The sequence below is a fragment of the Rhinopithecus roxellana genome, chromosome 8 (genome assembly GCF_007565055.1).
Source record: "Rhinopithecus roxellana isolate Shanxi Qingling chromosome 8, ASM756505v1, whole genome shotgun sequence".
Classification (NCBI taxonomy): domain Eukaryota; kingdom Metazoa; phylum Chordata; class Mammalia; order Primates; family Cercopithecidae; genus Rhinopithecus; species Rhinopithecus roxellana.
The window spans coordinates 35194364-35203879 of record NC_044556.1 but is presented as its reverse complement, the minus strand read 5'-3'; the positions used below and the strand labels follow the sequence as shown (position 1 = coordinate 35203879).

General features: G+C 49.4%; 1 pseudogene; it reads left to right on the top strand.

Moving 5' to 3' along the window:
• Window positions 1-1323: 1323 nt before the first annotated feature.
• Window positions 1324-1872, top strand: LOC104658947 (annotated as a pseudogene).
• Window positions 1873-9516: the final 7644 nt, after the last annotated feature.

The following is a 9516-nucleotide window of genomic DNA, read 5'->3' as shown; positions in this document are numbered from 1 at the left end:
GGCATGATCTTGGCTCACTGCAACGTCTGCCTCCCAAGTTCAAGTGATTCTCCCTGCCTCAGCCTCCTGAGTAGCTGAGATGACAGGTGTCTGCCACCATGCCAGGCTAGTTTTTGTATTTTTAGTAGAGACGGGATTTCACCATGTTGGCCAGGCTGGTCTCGAACTCCTGACCTCGTGATCCACCCACCTTGGACTCCTAAAGTACTGGGATTACAGGCGTGAGCCACTGCGCTTGGCCTATTTTTTTATTTTTTGAGACAGAGTCTTGCTCTGTCACCCAGGCTAGAGTGCAGTGGCATGATCTCAGCTCACTGCAACATCCGCCTCCCAGGTCCAAGTAATTCTCCCGCCTTAGGCTCTTGAGTAGCTGGGACTACAGGCGCATGCCATCATGACCGGCTGATTTTTGTATTTTTAGTAGAGACAGGGTTTCACTATGTTGGCCAGGCTGGCCTTGAATTCCTGACCTCAGGTGATCCACCCGCCTCAGCCTCCCAAAGTGTTGGGATTACAGACATGAGCTACCGCGCCCAGCCTCATCCTCCAACCTCTACCCTTCTGCAATCTCTTGTGAGAATTGAAGGGGACGTGCACCCTTTGATAGCTCAGCTGGTAGAGCGGAGGACTGTAGACTGCAGAGAACTGAGGGGGAGGGTAAGTGAGGGGGTGAGTCCTGGAAGGGAGGAAGACAGGAGGGAAGGGCAGGGTTCTGTCAAGCAGTAAGTGCTTGGTTAATTTGTGCCTGACTCAGTCTCCCCCAAAAACTTGCAAGCTCTTTGAAGGCAGGGGCCTTGCCTCATACTTTTTCAGTATTTCTCAAAAGTTCTGGACATCAGAGACACTCCATGGTTATCTGATCACTTCAACACACACATTGGTTATCCGGTCAAAGCGGCTATTACGATAAAAACAGGCTCTGGGGTGTGACTTCAAATGCTGGCCGCTGACAAGCTGGGCCGTCTGGAAAGTTACTACACCTCTCTGAGCCTCGGGTCCCTTATTTACAAAATGTTCACGGCAGTGCCCACTTCACGGGGCTGTGAGGATTACAGAGGCTAATCCGGGTGAGGCGCATCAGCCCCAGCGCTGCCTGCCACGATTCTCTCCGGCCCCACACACGCATCCTCCATAGGCGTCCGGCCCCTGCATTCCCGCTTCTCCAACGTGGCCGCGGTGCACACCTCAACCCACCGGCCAGTCTCCCCACCCTCTTACCTGCTCTTCTTTCCCGACTCGTCTTTAATACCCACCAGGCGCCAACCGCCGCTGGCCTGGCTCTGTGGTGGCAAGTTGCATGGGTTCTCCCTTCAGGGCCTCCCCATGAGCCTACGAGGTCGGTTCTGTTACTGTCGCCACTTCAGAGGGAGGAAACAGGCCCGGAGGGGTGGGGAACTTTCCGAGGTCACTGAACTGGTGTCAGGCCCGGATTGGAATCCGAACACATCCCAGCCCGTGCCCGGCTCCACAGCGCCGGCCCCCGGCGTCATCCCGGGTGCCAGCGGCACCCGCATCCATTCAAACGCTGCCCAGTCCCCGCTCCTCAGTCGCTTCCCGCTACTCCGCGCGCTCGTCTCCCCCCACCCGTCAGGGTCAGGCCTCTAGGTGACTTTTCCTTTTTCTCTGGCAGAAACTGAGGGGTGAGACCGACGTTTATGTGCTGGACGCGTGCAGGTGCCCGCGACGCTCCCGGGAGACACGCGGGGGGAAAACGAGTCTGTGCGCGCGGCTGTGAGAAGCCCGGACCAAGCTTTCCACGCGCTTGTTTGGGGGAGCAGAGGGCACGAGAGCCGACTGCGTCCCCATTGCGCAGGCTCGGCCGGGGGCGCGTTATCAGGCTGCCGAGCGGTCCCTTCCATTGCAGTCAGGTGAGCTCTACGGCGTGGGGACCGCATGGTGCCGAGAGCGCAGCCCCGCCCCGCCCCGCCCCGCCACGCACGCGCTCGGCGCCGTGCTTGATGGTTAGTTGGGTAACAGCCTGCGGTGCCCTAGTTGCCCGGGTGTGGTCAGAGGGACCCTCGCGGGAGGGGAGACCACGTCTCCAGGGCGTGGGAGGCGGCCTCACTGAGGGCTTAGTGGTAGTAGGCAGCTGCGTGACCTCGGAGCGCGGCACTGGTGGAGGGGCGGCCGGGTGTTGTGGCCACCGGCTCCAGGAGAGGAATGTGGCCAGGTGACCTGGGGTAATCACTTCATCCTCACAGGAAGTGCTTTTTTTTGGCTGGAATAATAGTGACTGAGCTGTAAAAACAAATGCCCCTGCCTTCCAGGCTCTCTGGGCAAGATATACCCCCTTGGGAGATGACTGGGGCTGGGACGAGGTGAGGTTTGCTTTGGGGATTGTGGCGTGCCACCTGTAACCTTCTAATCTTTAAACTCTAGTTGTTCCTTTTCCTTTAATTAAACCTGACAAATAATTCTCCCCAGTTCGTGATTCCCGTTACCCAAGGCTTTGCTCTGCCCATAGAAATTCTCTTCTAATTCCTTCCCGTCTGCTTTGTAGTATGTGAACCTTGTATTATTTTTGTTTGCTGTCTCCTCTAACAGATTGTAAGTTTCTTTTCTTTTCTTTCTTTTTTTTTTTTTTAGACAGAGTTTCGGTCTTGTTGCCCAGGCTGCAGTGCAGTGGAGCCATCTTGGCTCACTGCAACCTCCGCCTCCTGGTTCAGGTGATTCTCCTGCCTCAGGCTCCCAAGTAGCTGGGATTACAGGTGTCTGCCACCACGCGCAGCTAATTTTTTGTAGTTTTAGTAGAGATGGGGTTTCACCATGTTGGCCAGGCTGGTCTCGAACTCCTGACCTCAGGTGATTCACCCTCTTCGGCCTCCCAAAGTGCTCGATTACAGTTGTGAGCCACCGCATCCGGCCCAAGATTGTAAGTTTCTTTAAGGTAGTGACCGTCATTGTAGTTTCCATAACTACATAGTTTTTTTTTTTTTTTTGAGACGGAGTCTCACTCTGTCACCCAGGCTGGAGTGCAGTGGCCGGATCTCAGCTCACTGCAAGCTCCGCCTCCCGGGTTCACGCCATTCTCCTGCCTCAGCCTCCTGAGTAGCTGGGACTACAGGCGTCCGCCACCATGCCCGGCTAGTTTTTTGTATTTTTTAGTAGAGACGGGGTTTCATCGTATTAGCCAGAGATGTTCTCGATCTCCTGACCTCATGATCCGCCCGTCTCGGCCTCCCAAAGTGCTGGGATTACAGGCTTGAGCCACCGCGCCCGGCCAACTACATAGTTAACACATGGTTAAATACAAGTAACAGTGGGCATCTTCAGTTAATTTTGGGGTAATTATTGTGACCTGTGGAGTACCCTTCCTATGTGGTCACAGTCAGTCGCATCAGTCATGTTACTTAAATTATTGCCAAACTTTGTCTTCAGTAACTCACTTTAAGATGCAGGCCTTTGGCTGGGTGCGGTGGCTCACACCTGTAATCCCAGCACTTTGGGAGGCCGAGGCAGGCAGATCATGAGGTCAAGAGTTGAGAACGTCCTGGCTAACACGGTGAAACCCCGTCTCTACTAAAAATACGAAAAATTAGTCCAGGCGTGGTGGCGGGCGCCTGTAGTCCCAGCTACTCAGGAGGCTGAGGCAGGAGAATGGCATGAACCTGGGAGGTGGAAGTTGCGGTGAGCCGAGATCACGCCACTGCACTCCAGCCTGGGTGACAGAGTGAGACTCCATCTCAGAAAAAAAAAAGATTCAGGCCTTTGTCGTGCCAATTTCAGCAACCCATGTAGAGGTCAATGAATGTCAGATTTGGAATACCTGCTCTGCAAATTAGAAATGCAAAAACTTACCTTCCTCTTTTGTGATTGGACTGTGTTGCTATTTGTGGTTTGTCCTGTAGAAAACTAAACAGGCGGCCAGGAGCGGTGGCTCAAGTCTGTAATCCCAGCACTTTGGGAGGCTGAGACGGGCGGATCACAAGGTCAGGAGATCCAGACCATCCTGGCTAACACGGTGAAACCCCGTCTCTACTAAAAAACATACAAAAAATTAGCCGAATGTGGTGGCGGGCGCCTGTAGTCCCAGCTACTCGGGAGGCTGAGGCAGGAGAATGGCATAAACCCGGGAGGTGGAGCTTGCAGTGAGCTGAGATCCGGCCACTGCACTCCAGCCTGGGCGACAGAGCGAGACTCCGTCTCAAAAAAAAAAAAGAAAAGAAAACTAAACAGGCCTGGCGTGGTGGCTCATGCCTGTAATCCCAGCACTTTGGGAGGCCGAGGCAGGTGGATTACTTCAGGTCAGGAGCTCGAGACCAGCTTGAACAACATGGTGAAACTCCCTCTCTACTAAAAACACAAAAATTAGCCAGGCGTGGTGGCTCACGCCTTTAATCCCAGCTATCCCAGCTACTTGGGAGGCTGAGGCAGGAGAATCACTTGAAACCTGGAGGGTGGAGGTTGCAGTAAGCCAAGATGGTGCCACACACTCCAGCCTGGGCGACTCCGTCTCAAAAAATACATAAATAATAAGAAAGAAAACAGGGAACAGAGCCAGGCATGGTAGCTCATGCCTGTAATCCCAGCATTTTGGGAGGCCGAGGCGGGTGGATCACTTGAGGTCGGGAGAGACCAGCCTGGCCAACATGGTGAAACCCCGTCTCTACTAAAAATACAAAAATTAGCTGGTCGTGGTGTCATGGGCCTGTAGTCCCAGCTACCCAGGAGGCTGAGGCAGCAGAATCGCTGGAACCAGTGAGGCAGAAGCTGCTGTGAGCTGAGATCAGGCCATTGCACTCCAGCCTGGGTGACAGAGCAAGACTCTGTCTCAAGAAAACAAAAACAAAAACAGAGAACAGAAATGTGAAGTAGATTTAACAACTTACTGACAATTTTTGTAAAGATAAATTTGATTGTTGCAGTTATTGTAAATGTACTGTAAAGGATGTGATTTTTATTTTAATGACTATGTTCTAGGGTTTATATTGTCAGCATTTAAGCATTTGTGTAAATATTCTAAGATGAATAAACCTTAATTTTTATTTTTTTACTCTTTATTTAGAGAAAAATGTAACATGCATGCCCTGGGGATTTCTATTTAATTCTAGAACCCAGATTGTTTCCTTTAAACTGATATTATGCTTCTTTTTTTTTTTTTTTTTTTTTTTTTTGTCACCCAGGCTAGAGTGCAGTGGCCGGATCACAGCTCACTGCGAGCTCCACCTCCCCGGTTTACGCCATTCTTCTGCCTCAGCCTGGCCAGTAGCTGGGACTACAGGCGCCTGCCACCTCGCCCGGCTAGTTTTTTGTGCGTTTTTTTTTTTTTTTTAAGTAGAGACGGGGTTTCACCATGTTAGTCAGGATGGTCTCGATCTCCTGACCTTGTGATCCGCCCGTCCGGGCCTCCCAAAGTGCTGGGATTACAGACTTGAGCCACCGCGCCCAGCCTATGCTTCTATAATTCAAATGGAACATTTAGAAATGCTACATAAGTAACCTTTAGTTTCAAACGTTGGTATCGTTTTCAAAAGTTCTTTACAAATCCTCAGTTTCATATGTACCCTGAATTTAAAATGATCTCTCCTGAAATAAGAATGGGTACCTCTGGCCAGGCACGGCGGCTCACGCCTGTAATCCCAGCACTTTGGGAGGCCGAGGCAGGCAGATCACATAATACTTTTTTTATATGGTTGTTGAAATTATTAAATTAGTTAATCAAGTAAATTGCTTAATCTAATTCATGCCTCACAGAAAGCACTATAGGAATGTTTACGCTTATTTAGATAATCTTTTAGATAGGTGCTATGGAGAAAGATAAATTAACATATGGAGTGGGAAGTCAGAGGTTGACATTTGATCCAGGATGGCCCTGAAAAGCCTCCCTGATAATGTAAACATTTGACTTGAAGTGATACCTGGGTAAACAAACACTCCAGGCCGGGCGCGGTGGCTCAAGCCTGTAATCCCAGCACTTTGGGAGGCCGAGACGGACGGATCATGAGGTTAGGAGATCAAGACCATCCTGGCTAACACGGTGAAACCCTGTCTCTACTAAAAATACAAAAAAAAACCTAGCCGGGCGAGGTGGCGGGCGCCTGTAGTCCCAGCTACTCCGGAGGCTGAGGCAGGAGAATGGCATAAAACCCGGGAGGCGGAGCTTGTAGTGAGCTGAGATCCGGCCACTGCACTCCAGCCCGGGGGACAGAGCAAGACTCCGTCTCAAAAAAAAAAAAAAAAAAAAACACTCCAGGCAGACCTAACTCCTTTAGGGTTGAGAAACCCTAAAGAACACACTTGACATCCTCAAACAATAGTAAGAAGGCCATTGTAGTTGGAATAATATGATCCAGGAGGGATAAATGCAGGAGATGAAGTCAGGGCAAATTATGTAGACCCTTTGTAGCACTTTAAAACTTTGGCTTTACATTCTATCCACTAGATCCCAGGCTTCAGGAGTAAGCATGCAAATTAGATCCTGCCAATCAAAGCTTGCACAGTGATTAGCCTTGAGTGAACCAAGTACTTACTCAAAGCTAGTTATATTCCCAGTATGTTCATTCTGGTAATTCTGTTGCCCGGAAAGAAGCTGGAATTGTTATAGGAGAGTGTGTAAAGTTGGAGTTACTAGCAATTCTTGCACCAGTGAATTGAGGGCATGTCTGAAAGTGGAACCAACACAGAAGAAAGTAGAACCAATATTATTTGGTCCTTACATTCAACTGTGCCTAAAACCAGAACCCCACTTTAGATTTCTCAGTTACATGAGCCAAACGCATTTTCTTTTTCCTTTTGAGACAAGGTCTCACTCTATTGCCCAGGCTGGAGTGCAGTGGCATGATCACAGCTTACTGCAGCCACAATTTCCTGAGCTCAAGCCACCTTCCCACCTCAACTTCCTGAACTCAAGCCACCCTCCCACCTCAGCCTCCTGAGCAGCTGGCACTACAGGCTTGCCACCATACCCGGCTAATTTTTTGATTTTTTTTTTTTTTTTTTTGTAGAAGCAGTATCTGACTGTGTTGCCCAGGCTGGTCTTGAACTCCTGGTCTCAAATGATTTTCCTGCTTTGGCCTCCTAAAGTTCTGGGATTACAGGTGTGAGCCACTGTACCTGGCCTGCATTTTCTTTTTATTCAAGTCAGGTCAAGTTATATTTTGGGTCACTTGCCAACCTTTGTTAAGACAAAGTAGGCAGAAGAAATGGAGTCACTGAATCAAAATAGAAAGGAGTAAATGTCCTGCATGAGAGGAAGAAAATCCAGAAAAAAGTAAAGGGAAGAAAGCATTCAAGAATGCATTTTCAATAATTTGAACACTGGATGATGAAACGAAGGAATGCTAAAGTAAGGACACAAGAAGCTTATGAAAGTATTTGGTACAAAATAGATAAAAAATTGTATCTAGGCTGGGCGCGGTGGCTCAAGCCTGTAATCCCAGCACTTTGGGAGGCCGAGACGGGCGGATCACGGGGTCAGGAGATCGAGACCATCCTGGCTAACACGGTGAAACCCCGTCTCTACTAAAAAATACAGAAAACTAGCCGGGCGAGGTGGCGGGCGCCTGTAGTCCCAGCTACTCGGGAGGCTCAGGCAGGAGAATGGCGTAATCCCGGGAGGCGGAGCTTGCAGTGAGCTGAGATCCGGCCACTGCACTCCAGCCTGGGCGACAGAGCAAAACTCCGTCTCAAAAAAAAAAAAAAAAAAAAAAAAAATTGTATCTAGTGGTATGTATACACAGTGGAATACTATTTTGCCTTAAAAAATGGAAATCCTGCACTTTGGGAGGCCAAGGCAGGTGGATCACAAGGTCAAGAGATCTAGACAACTAGACAATCCTGGCTAACACGATGAAACCCTGTCTCTACTAAAAATACAAAAATTAGACAGGTACGGTGGCGGGCACCTGTAGTCGCAGCTACTCAGGAGGCTGAGGTAGGAAAATGGTGTGAACCCAGGAGGCGGAGCTTGCAGTGAGCTGAGATCACACCACTGCACTCTGGCCTGGGCGACAGAGTGAGACTGCGTCTCAAGGAAAAAAAGGAAATCCTGTTATTTGTGACAACATGGATGAACCTGGAGGACATTGTGTTAAGTAAAATAAACGAGGCAAAGAAACACAAATACTACATGATCTCACTTATATGTAGAATCTAAAAAAGTATAACTCATAGAAACAGAGAATAGTGATGGTCAAGGGCTGAGGGTGAAGAAGGGGAGAATGGGGAGATGTTGGTCAAAGGGTACATATCTTTTTTGAGATGGAATCTCACTCTGTTGCTCGAGTGCAGTGGCGTGATCTCAGCTTACTGCAACCTCTGCCACCTGGGTTCAGGCAATTCTCCTGCCTCAGCTTTCTGAGTAGCTGGGATTACAGGCACCTGCCACCACACCTGGCTAATTTTTATAGTTTTACTAGAGATGGGGTTTCACCGTCTTGGCCAGGCTGGTCTTGAACTCCTGACCTCGTGATCCACCCGCCTAGGCCTCACAAAGTTCTGGGATTACAGGCATGAGCCCCCGCTCCCTGCCAGGATACAACATTTCAGTTAGGAGGAATAAGTTTAAGAGATCTGTTGTATAACATGGCGACTATAGTCAATAAAAACATATACCTGATAATTGCCAAGAGAATAGATTATAAATGTTCTCACCCCAAATTAATAAAAGTATGTGAGGTAATGCATATGTTTATTAGCTTGATTTAGCCATTCCACCATGTATATGTTGTAGCTGAGCGAGTCAGAGAGAAATGCCACACTTTGAGATGAATTCAGGAGTCCTTTATTAGCCAGCGACTGAGAGACGGCTAACGCACGAAATTCTCTCCGCCGGAAGAAGGGGCCAGATTTTCTTTTTCTTTCTTTTTTTGAGACGGAGTCTTGCTCTGTCGCCCGGGCTGGAGTGCAGTGGCCGGATCTCAGCGCACTGCAAGCTCCGCCTCCCGGGTTTACGCCATTCTCCTGCCTCAGCCTCCCGAGTAGCTGGGACTACAGGCGCCCGCCTCGTCGCCCGGCTAGTTTTTTTTGTATTTTTTAGTAGAGACGGGGTTTCACCGTATTAGCCAGGGTGGTCTCGATCTCCTGACCTCGTGATCCGCCCGCCTCGGCCTCCCAAAGTGCTGGGATTACAGGCTTGAGCCACCGCGCCCGGCCTTAGATTTTCTTTTATACTTCGGTTTAGAGAGGGGAAGGAGATTCTAGCTGTAGCAATCTTACAGAAGAGAAACAGATAAAAAGGTTAAAAAGACAAATGGTTACAGGAAAACAAACAGTTTCAGGTGCAGGGGCTTTAAATTCATCACAAAGTGATAGGTGAGGGGGCTCTGGGCGTTATCTACCAGACAAACATGGGGGCTTTATGGTACCATCTCCGAGTAAATTGCTGGGAACTGCAATTATAAGTGTGAGCCACTGCACCTGGCCAATATATACAATTTTTATTTGTCAATTAAAAAAACCAAAAAATTGGCTGGGCGCAGTGGCTCACACTTGTAATCCCAGCACTTTGGGAGGCTGAAGTGTGTGGATCACCTGAGATCAAGGAATTCAAGACCAGCCTGGCCAACACTATGAAAC